Here is an 11,894-nt window from a genome sequence, read left to right as displayed (position 1 = left end):
GTGCTACGCCAGGCATCAAAGCTCCAAAAGAGCAAAGCAGAACAGAGAGAACAGACACCAACGACAGCAGCAAGCAATTGTGGATGAAATTATCAACTAAGGGAGTTTCACATGGGCATGAGGCAATAATCAAGATTTGACAACAGGGAGAAGGGTTAACGCGGTCTTTGGGAGAAAGTGCTCTGAAAGAAACATTGCTGGGCAAAGCAGAGCTCTAGCAAATTGAGCTTCACCCAATCTTGTCCTGCAGAGAAGCCAAGTCTCCACTGAATACAAAGAGACACACCCTTCTGCCTGGACGGTATCTGTAGGTAGGAGAAAGGATCATGAGGGAGAAAAGATGGGGTCAGAAATGTATGATGTGGGAGTGTTTTGGTGGCGAGTTGTGGGGTGGAACCTCTTGTGGTATCCCTCGGTGGTGAGATGGACCTCCCACACAAAATTTGGTTTAGATATCAAGACTCATAATGCCACACGTAAACAAAGAGGGGATGGAAGGTTTATTGCACATGTAATGAGGTTTTCTAGAGAGAACAGGGCAGGCTCCCAAGCAGATCTGAAAATTCCTTGAAAGAGCAGGGAGGGGAAACCTCCCTGCTTGGGGTTTTATAATAGTTAGGGGGTGAGGCTGGGATGCTGGTTTCCTCATGCTGGCCAACGTTTGTATGGTTTGAATTTCCCATCAGTGCCAAAGGAGCACCAAGGCTTTTTTTTTTTTTTTTTTTTTATCAGCTTGCTTGGATGTGGGGCACAAAAGGAAGGGGGCGTGGCAGGGCTTGACAGCTGTCAGCTGTTAAACATCCATAATGGAGTCAGACTCCTTATTATTGAGTACTAGAGAGCACTGGTGAGCCTGAACCTCAAGATAATTAAAACCACAGGGCTGCCCATAGGACATGCACTTAATTCCTTAGAGGAAGTCGGTAACCAGTGACTATAGAGGCCAGGACTCTACAGCGTATGTGAAATTTTGGGACTTTTGTAATTTTCCGTTTCTCATTTGTATTATTTTCTGTTTGGGTTATTACAAAAATTCACATAACAAAAATGGCCAATAATCTTGTCATCTGGGGTCGTGTGTGTACATGTATGCACGTGTATGCATTTATAGTGTGTGTCTGTATGCTGGATATAGCTGATTGGCACTCAGCCATTTCCAGCTCTTTTTTTGAATGCTAGAAACCACATTTCCCTGACTTGTTTGGATGAATTTATTAAATACACTTTGTTTTACATGTAGAAAGCAGAAGTGAAACAGAAGCCACCTTCCTTCTATTGTCTGACTGTTTTTCTGTGTGTGAACAAGATTTTGGACCATCTCCAAGATCTCACGTTTTTCTGAAGTGGTGTTCTAGCGTTCAGACATTAGCTTCATAGATGGTTATAGGCAGTTGTGGTGTGGCAGCAGTAGCTTCTCGATCCTGACTTTCTGATCCTGGGACACAGCTATCCTTGTAGGTTCATGAACTCAAAAGTTCCAGTGTCAGCCTGCTTACTGCTCACCATCCTGATTGTTGCAGAGCAAGTAGCTTGCCTGGATAGTCAGTCCTGCATTGTTCTAGGAGTTATTCCTGGAGGCCCAACCTTGAGCCTGCTCCTCTAGCCATTCTAGTTCACATGTAAACACCCAATTTCCTTTATTAAATTCCTTTGTGCTTAATACAAATAGATAGGTTTCTATATTTTTCCCTGAACCTTTATTATCATTGTATGTTTGTGTTAGCAGAGGGGACTGGTATGGGGGCAATGAAAATGGGGGGATGATGCTCAGCTCTAAACCTTACTTTGACATAGGGGAGTATAGGGACCCTACAGGTGAGAGAATGGTGGCCTCAATGGAAAGATTGGCTGGGACTTGAGAAGATCCTCTGGATCAGAGGGGGAATGCAAGGAAAAGGCCTTTGGGGTTCCCAGAAATCCTCCCTCTGACTCTACTGAACCTGGGGCTACAAAGAAAGTAGGTCTTAGGTGAATTTCTTGAATCAGTAAAGGTGTTTAATATCTTATTTATTGTTTTGCATATGCATTATTTTCATTCTAAATTTCTAGAAGCTTATTCTCCTAAGTAGTTTTTATACTCTTAGTGTAATCATAGTACACTTGGAAAACTCCAATTTCTTTTTCTTTCCTTTTTTCATCCATAGATGAGAGGTAACTTGAGTATGGTCTCCATTGAAACTCATACACCTATCCCTAAATTTAGTAGAAAAAGAAAGAAACTTACCTAGGGCAAACATGGTGACAACTTCCAAGATGATTGAAGTAACACTGATGCCTTAATGTCTCATGCAGTGCTGGCACGGGAAGTAATTCTTTCATTCAATTCAACAAGTACTTGTGAGGTGTATTAAGCTTTGTCACTTCCTGGGCCTCTACCACCTCTCCCTCTTCTCCACCCTTTGCCACTCACTTTCATGACACACCTTGGAACTTGTCATCACCTGGAACTGTACCACCTCTGCAGTCTTTACCTCTGACGTACCATTATCTGATTATAAACTCCTACTTGGCAGATGGATTTGCCTTCTATTTCAGTGAGGAAGTTGAGGTTTCTAGTTGGGAATTTCCTCAACTTTTTGACTTCAGCCAATGACCTTATTTAAACCCATAACCTGATACCCATAACCACTTCTTTTACTCGGTCTTAAATTAATAATTTAAAAAAGTTTTTATTAACATATAATTCAGATAACATACAATTTCCCCATTTAATGTGTACAATTCACTGGTTTTTAGTATTTTCACAGAGTTGTGCAACCATCACCACAATAAATTTTAAATCATTTTCATCACCACAAAGAGAAATCCCTTGGCCATCAGTCCTCATTCCCCCATTGCTCCTAGCTCTAGGAAACCACAAACCTATTTTCTTTCTTTGTGAATTTCCGTATTCTGGACATTAAATATAATGGGATAATACAATATATAATCCTTTGTGACTGTCTTTTTTCACTTAACATAACGTTTTCAAGGTTCATCCACACTGTAGCAAGTATCAGTTCTTCATTCCTTTTTGTGGTTGAATAATATTCAAGTGTATGCTTATACCACATTTTATTTATACATTCATTAGTTGATGGACACTTGGGTTATATCTAACTTTTGCCTATTATTAAGAATGCTACTATGAATATTCACACACAAGGTTTTATGTGGACATATGTTCTCATTTCTCTTGGGTATATACCTAGGAGAGGAATTGCTGAGCTATATGGTAGCTTTATATTTAATTATTTGAAAAATTGCCAGACTGTTTTACAAAAGATGTACTATGTTACATTTCCATTAGGAGTGCATGAGAGTTCCAATTTCTTTACATTTTTGCTAACTTGTTATTATTTAACTTTTTGATTAGAACCATCATAATCTGCATGAAATAGCAGCCCATTGTAGGTTTGATTTTCATTTCCCTGAGGCTAATGAAGTTGATCATTTTTTTCATGTGCATATTGGCCATTTATATATCTTTTTTGGAAAAATGTCTATTCAGGTTCTTTGCTTTTTTGAAAATTATGTTTTCTTTTTATTGTTGAGTTGTAAGGTTCTTTATATATTCCACACACAAGTCCTTCATCAGATATATGATTTGCAGAAATTTTCTCCCATCCTATGGGTTGCCTTTTTAATTTCTTAATAGTGTGTTTTGAAGCATGAAAGTTTTTTTTTAAATTCTATGATATCCAATTTACCTGTTCTTTTTTGTTGTTGTTGCTTTTATGTTGGGTGTCGTAGCTAAGAAATCATTGCCTACTACAAGGTCATGAAGATTTACCTCTGTTTTTCTAAGAAGTTTACAGTTTTAGCTTTTACACTTAGTTATTGGATCCTGTTTGAGTTGATTTTTGTACAGATGTGAGGTAGGATCTAACTTCTTTTTTTTCAGATTGTGTCAGCACCATTTATGGAAAAAGACTTTTATTTTCCCATTGAATTGATTTCCCTTGTTGGAAATCAATTCAATGGGAAAAAATTTCCCTTGTTGGAAATCAATTGACAGTAAGTGTGAGGGTTTACTTATAGACTTTCAATTTCACTCTATTAATCTGTATGTCTTATCTTATGCCAATACCACACTGTCTTGATTACTGTAGATTTTGTAGGAAGTTTTGAAATGGGGAAGTGTGAATCCTCCAACTTTGTTTGTTTTCAAGGTTGTTTTAGCTCTTCTGTTTCTTGCATTCTCATATTTTAGGATCAGATTACTGGTCCAGAATTTTGATGGGAATTGTGTTGAATTTGTAGATCAATTTGGGGAGTATTGCCATCTTAACAATATTAAATTTTCCAATCCATGAACATGAGATGAATTTCCATTTATTTAGGTGTTCTTTAATTTCTTTCAGCAATGTTTTGTATTTTTCAGAGTATAAGTTTTGTACTTCTTTTGTTAAATTCATTCCTAAGTATTTTATTCTTTTTGATGCTATTGTAAACAGAATTTGTTTTCTTAATTTCATTTTTAGTGTATTCATTGCAAGTGTATAGAAACACAATTGATTTTTTAAATATATTTGTATTATACTTTAAGTTCTAGGGTACATGTGCACAATGTGCAGGTTTCTTACATATGTATACATGTGCCATGTTGGTGTGCTGCACCCATTAACTCGTCATTTACATTAGGTATATCTCCTAATGCTATCCCTTCCCCCTCCCCCCACCCCACAACAGGCCCTGGTGTGTGATGTTCCCCTTGCTGTGTCCAAGTGTTCTCATTGTTCAGTTCCCACCTATGAGTCAGAACATGCGGTGTTTGGTTTTCTGTCCTTGCGATAGCTTGCTGAGAATGATGGTTTCCAGCTTCATCCATGTCCCTATAAAGGACATGAACTCATCATGTTTTATGGCTGCATAGTATTCCATGGTGTATACATGCCACATTTTCTTAATCTAGTCTATCATGGATGGACATTTGGGTTCGTTCCAAGTCTTTGCTATTGTGAATAGTGCCACAATAAACATACGTGTGCATGTGCCTTTATAGCAGCATGATTTATAATCGTTTGAGTATATACCCAGTAATGGGATGGCTGGGTCAAATGGTATTTCTAGTTCTAGATCCTTGAGGAATTGCCACAGTGTCTTCCACAATGGTTGAACTAGTTTACAGTCCCACCAACGGTGTAAAAGTGTTCCTATTTCTCCATACCCTCTCCAGTGTCTGTTGTTTCCTGACTTTTTAATGATCACCATTCTAACTGGTGTGAGATGTTATCTCATTGTGGTTTCGATTTGCATTTCTCTGGTGGCCAGTGATGATGAACATTTTTTTTATTATACTTTAAGTGTTAGGGTACATGTGCACAACATGCAGGTTTGTTCATGTGTCTGTTGGCTGCATCAGTGTCTTTTTTTTTTTTTTTTTTGAGATAGAGTCTCGCTGTCACCCAGGCTGGAGTGCAGTGGCACAATCTCGGCTCACTGCAGGCTCTGCCCCTCTGGGGTTCACACCATTCTCCTGTCTCAGGCTTCCGAGTAGTTGGGACTATAGGCGCCTGTCACCTCGCCTGGCTAATTTTTTATATTTTTAATAGAGACGGGGTTTCACTGTATTAGCCAGGATGGCCTCAATCTCCTGACTTCGTGATCCTCCCGCCTCGGCCTCCCAAAGTGTTGGGATTACAGGCCTCATCAATGTCTTCTTTTGATAAGTGTCTGTTCATATCCTTTGCCCACTTTTTGATGGGGTTGTTTGTTTGTTTTCTTGTAAATTTGTTTGAGTTCTTTGTAGATTCTGGATATTAGCCCTTTGTCAGATGGAAAGATTGCAAAAATTTTCTCCCATTCTGTAGGTTGCCTGTTCACTCTGATGGTAGTTTCTTTTGCTGTGCAGAAGCTATTTAGTTTAATTAGATCCCATTTGTCAATTTTGGCTTTTGTTGCCATTGCTTTTGGTGTTTTAGACATGAAGTCCTTGCCCATACCTATGTCCTGAATGGTATTGCCTAGGTTTGCTTCTAGGGTTTTTATGGTTTTAGGTCTAACATTTAAGTCTTTAATCCATCTTGAATTAATTTTTGTATAAGGTGTAAGGAGGGGATCCAGTTTCAGCTTTCTACATATGGCTAGCCAGTTTTCCCAGCACCATTTATTAAATAGGGAATCCTTTCCCCATTGCTTGTTTTTCTCAGGTTTGTCAAAGATCAGATGATTGTAGATGTGTGGTATTATTCCTGAGGGCTCTGTTCTGTTCCATTGGTCTATATCTCTGTTTTGGTACCAGTACCATGCTGTTTTGGTTACTGTAGCCTTGTAGTATAGTTTGAAGTCAGGTAGCGTGATGCCTCCAGCTTTGTTCTTTTGGTTTAGGGTTGACTTGGCAATGTGGGCTCTTTTTTGGTTCCATATGAACTTTAAAGTAGTTTTTTCCAATTCTGTGAAGAAAGTCATTGGTAGCTTGATGGGGATGGCATTGAATCTGTAAATTACCTTGGGCAGTATGGCCATTTTCATGATTTTGATTCTTCCTATCCATGAGCACGGAATGTTCTTCCGTTTGTTTGTGTCCTCTTTTATTTCGTTGAGAAGTGGTTTGTAGCTCTCCTTGAAGAGGTCCTTCACATCCCTTGTAAGTTGGATTCTTAGGTATTTTATTCTCTTTGAAACAATTGTGAATGGGAGTTCACTCATGATTTGGCTCTCTGTTTGTCTGTTATTGATGTATAGGAATGCTTGTGATTTTGCACATTGATTTTGTATCCTGAGACTTTGCTGAAGTTGCTTATCAGCTTAAGGAGATTTTGGGCTGAGACAATGGGTTTTCTAGATATACAATCATGTCTTCTGCAAACAGGGACAATCTGACTTCCTCTTTTCCTAATTGAATACCCTTTATTTCTTTCTCCTGCCTGATTGTCCTGGCCAGAACTTCCAACACTATGTTGAATAGGAGTGGTGAGAGAGGGCATCCCTGTCTTGTGCCAGTTTTCAATGGGAATGTTTCTAGTTTTTGCCCATTCAGTATGATATTGGCTGTGGGTTTGTCATAAATAGCTCTCATTATTTTGAGATACGTCCCATCAATACCTAATTTATTGAGAGTTTTTAGCATGAAGGGCTGTTGAATTTTGTTGAAGGCCTTTTCTGCATCTATTGAGATAATCATGTAGTTTTTGTCTTTGCTTCTGTTTGTATGCTGGATTACGTTTATTGATTTGTGTATGTTGAACCAGCCTTGCATCCCAGGGATGAAGCCCACTTGATCATGGTGGATAAGCTTTTTGATGTGCTGCTGGATTCAGTTTGCCAGTATTTTATTGAGGAGTTTTGCATCGATGTTCATCAGGGATATTCGTCTAAAATTCTCTTTTTTTGTTGTGTCTCTGCCAGGCTTTGGTATCAGGATGATGCTGGCCTCATAAAATGAGTTAGGGAGGATTCCCTCTTTTTTCTGTTGATTGGAATAGTTTCAGAAGGAATGGTACCAGCTCCTCCTTGTACCTCTGGTATAATTCGGCTGTGAATCTGTCTGGTCTTGGACTTTTTTTGGTTGGTAGGCTGTTAATTATTGCCTCAATTTCAGAGCCTGTTATTGGTCTATTCAGAGATTCAACTTCTTCCTGGTTTAGTCTTGGGAGGGTGTATGTTTCGAGGAATTTATCCATTTCTTCTAGATTTTCTAGTTTATTTGCATAGAGGTGTTTATAGTATTCTCTGATGGTAGTTTGTCTTTCTGTGGGATCGGTGGTGATATCCCCTTTATCATTTTTTATTGCATCTATTGGATTCTTCTCTCTTTTCTTCTTTATTAGTCTTGCTAGCGGTCTATCAATTTTGTTGATCTTTTCTAAAAACCAGCTCCTGGATTCATTGATATTTTGAAGGGTTTTTTGTGTCTCTATCTCCTTCAGTTCTGCTCTGATCTTAGTTATTTCTTGCCTTCTGCTAGCTTTTGAATGTGTTTGCTCTTGCTTCTCTAGTTCTTTTAATTGTGATGTTAGGGTGTTAATTTTAGATCTTTCCTGCTTTCTCTTGTGGGCATTTAGTGCTATAAATTTCCCTCTACACACTGCTTTAAATGTGTCCCAGGGATTCTGGTATGTTGTGTCTTGGTTCTCGTTGGTTCCAAGAACATCTTTATTTCTGCCTTCATTTTGTTGTGTACCTAGTAGTCATTCAGGAGCAGGTTGTTCAGTTTCCATGTAGTTGAGTGGTTTTGAGTGAGTTTCTTAATCCTGAGTTCCAGTTTGATTGCAGAATGGTCTGAGAGACAGTTTGTTATAATTTCTGTTCTTTCACATTTGCTGAGGATTGCTTTACTTCCAACTCTGTGGTCAATTTTGGAATAAGTGCGATGTGGTGTTGAGCAGAATGTATATTCTGTTGATTTGAGGTGGAGAGTTCTGTAGATGTCTATTAGGTCCAGTTGGTGCAGAGCTGAGTTCAATTCCTGGATATCCTTTTTAACTTTCTGTCTGTTTGATCTGTCTAATGTTGACAGTGGGGTGTTAAAGTCTCCCATTATTATTGAAACACAGTTGATTTTTGTAAATTGATCTTTTTGTCCCTTTTCACCCTCACCTTTGATGTAAATTGATCTTTTATCCTGCAACTTTGCTGAACTCGTTTATTAGTTCTAATTGTGTTTTTAGTGTATTCTTTAACATTTTCTATGTATTAGATTATGTCATTTGCAAATAGAGATAGTTTAACTTATTCACCTTTCAAAGCAAAAAATAATTAAAGTGCACTTATTATGTCTCAGGCACTGTGCTAAGTTATTTGTTTACATTAACTCTGATCTTAGAGTAGCAGGGAAATTCAGAAGCTCTCCTGGCCCCCAACATTTTCCCCCACATAGAGTTTAATTGGAACATGCATAGAGCTGACTCCATTTCATCTGAATGATAAAGAGATCAACCAATGAAGACTGACACAATTTTTTTCTGTGGTATAGTTTGGCTCAAACAAGACAGAAAATGTGTCTATTGTTCCAGAAAGGAGAAGGGCAACACCATGCTGATAGGAGAATGATTGTTTTCTCAGCACAAGATTAGACCTTGTCTGGCTCATCTTGATAGGGAGTATTTCTGTCATAGGCACTGGATAAGTCACATTTCTCTCTAGTGGAAACTCCAAACTGGGCTTAGAGCTCTTGTGTTCACTCTCGCTCACAGTTTGAACCCAACCTCTTCTGTTCTGCACCTTCAGAGGCCAGTGCTAATTGACAGAGGAGAGCCTTGACAAGCATCCGACTGCTTAGTTGTGAGGCTTTGTGTGTAGTAGCAAACGTGGGATGCCTCTAGGGGTGGCACAGCCTCCTATAGGAGAACATGGGTTTTTTGGAAGGAGGTAAGTTGAGTCATCAAACAGAGAGTCTTAAAGGGGAGACTGGGTACTAGGATATCTGAAATCAAACTAGGGCAGAGAGGTTGGAGTACAGGTTAGCAGGCAGAGAGGAGGCAGCCTCTTTATAAAAGTTAGTCTTGGCTGGGCACAGTGGCTCACGCCTGTAATCCCAGCACTTTGGGAGGCCAAGGCCGGCAGATCACGAGTTCAGGAAATTGAGACCATCCTGGCTAACACAGTGAAACTTTGTCTCTACTAAAAATACAAAAAATTAACCAGGCGTGGTGGCACACACCTATAGTCCCAGCTACTCGGGAGGCTGAGGCAGGAAAATCGCTTGAACCCAGGAGGTGGAGGTTGTAGTGAACTGAGATCGTGCCACTGTACCCCAGCCTGGGTGACAGAGCGAGACACCATCTCAAAAAAAAAAAAAAAAAGCTACTCTAGAAGGCTTCTCTGGGGAGGTAAAAGGAAACAGCTATGTTCACCATGAATTTATTCTTTATCTGCACTACATACTGTTGTAGATGGGATTGTCTGGAAGTTGATGCAGAGATAGAGTTTAGGATATCACATATTTTTTAGAGATTAGCATCTGTAAAAGGAAGGGAAAAGAAGCAGGATGAGGGTAAAGGTGAATTCAGGTCCAAAAAAGCCTCAGCAAACCTGAATGGAAGCTCCAGAACAAATATTTCACAACAGAATTGTCTCGCATCTGACCAAAATGGACAGAATTGTATACCTCTGTGTCAATTAGTCACTAGATGCAGGCTGCTTGGAAATATGTGAGATCGGGTCTCAAAGCTCTCTGAAGTTTAGGCAAATGCGGAAAAATAAGTCGGCTAGAGACTGTTGTTTGCACTCATGGCTGCTTGGTAGCAAGTCCTTCCTTGGAGGAGAAGCTGGGTACCTCCATATCTCTATATCTACTATAACTGTATCCTATTTGAAGAACTGAATCTACTTATTAGTCTGAAGTGTTTGGTATGGTGAAGGCTGTTGGGTCAGGCTACTTCCCCATTCCTCCTCCTGTGAGCTTTTGTGGCAAATGAAGACCTAGTCATGTTCCTCTTCCACCATGCATGGATTTTGATGTAAAAGTCATCTTGTTTGTGGGCCATGAGAGACATGATCATCCCTTAGGTTGGGAGTACCCCTCTCTTCCTCTCTATGGTTTCTGGAAATGCTTTAACAGTCTTGAGGAATTATCATAAAGGACATATCCATTTTTCTCTTCATTCCTTTCTTGGTGCCTCCTCTTGTTTTCCTGCCAGATGGGGTCACTGTATATGTACGGCCTTAACTCTTGGTTCTTGCTCTCCTGCTACTTGCCTCAAAAATGGATAACGTCTAGGACCTTTCTCATATCTTATCTACAGTGTGGTAAGTAGACTGGGCAGAGTGTCCCCTCTAGCTCTTCTGCCTGGCTGGGAATGCAAATTCAATACAAGGGAAAGGCATTTTGACCTTAAGCCCAAACTATTTTCTTCATTCCAGCTTTACCATGAATAAAGCTGATACTTTGATATCCATTGGTCACATGAGTCTGTTCTCAGTTTGGAAGAAGCTGGAAGCAGTGTGGTAGTGAATGACTAGGTTCTCCCAAATTCCAACAACCAGGAGGTGTTTGGGGAGATCCTAGGTACAAAAGTGAGGTTAATTCTTTTGATTTCCATCATAGTGGTGAATGCCTGGCCATATCAGGTTGCACATAAAACAAACATACAAGGTGTGCATAAATCCATTTTAATAGATGAGGAAAACTCAGGCCCTAAGAGATTACTTCACACTTAAGAGGAAGATAAACTTGAAATCAGTTTATCCTTCCCAGTGACTTCTTAACCCATTTCAAGCAAGCATCCTTCATAACCACTTCACTGAAAGTGCTCTTGCCAAGGCCACCAAAGGACCTTGTTTTTGCTAACTCTATCAGATACTCTTTAGTCCCCAACATTTTTGACATCAGGGACTGGTTTCCCAGAAGACAGTTCTTCCATGGAAAGGGGTGGGAGGTTGGGGGGGAATAGTTTTAGGATGAAACTGTTCCACCTCAGATCATCAGGCATTTGTTAGAGTCTCATAAGGTGAACACAACCCAGATCCCTCACATGCACAGTTCACAATAGGGCCCTTGCTCCTATGAGCATCTAATGCCCCCTATAATCTGAAGGAAATGAGCTCAGGCAGTAATACAAGCAATGGGGAGCTGCTGTAAATACAGATCAAACTTTGCTCGATCGCCAGCCACTCACCTCCTGCTATATGGCTCAGTTCCTAACAGGCCATGGATGGGCCCCTGCTTTAGAAATTATCCAGCTGTTTAAACAGTCACTTCTTAGCAGCTTCTGACATTGACCTTTCTTCACTCCTTGCTTCTTCTGGTGCTGCTTTCTTCTTCTGCTTCCTTTCCACTGGCTTCCACACTGTACACTCACTGTGGTGCTCACCTCTCTGGCCATACATTCTTTGGTATGGCCAAACTTCTCACACTTTCAGTGTTCATGTTCCCCAGTGTTCTGCTTTTGGTCTTCATGGTAGATAATAGGGTCTGGCTCACTCACCACACGTTTCAGTTCAGCTTCCTTATAATATGTGGAAGACAGAAA

The sequence above is a fragment of the Pongo pygmaeus genome, chromosome 6 (assembly GCF_028885625.2).
Source record: "Pongo pygmaeus isolate AG05252 chromosome 6, NHGRI_mPonPyg2-v2.0_pri, whole genome shotgun sequence".
Lineage (NCBI taxonomy): Eukaryota > Metazoa > Chordata > Mammalia > Primates > Hominidae > Pongo > Pongo pygmaeus.
Note: the sequence above shows the minus strand (reverse complement) of the source record.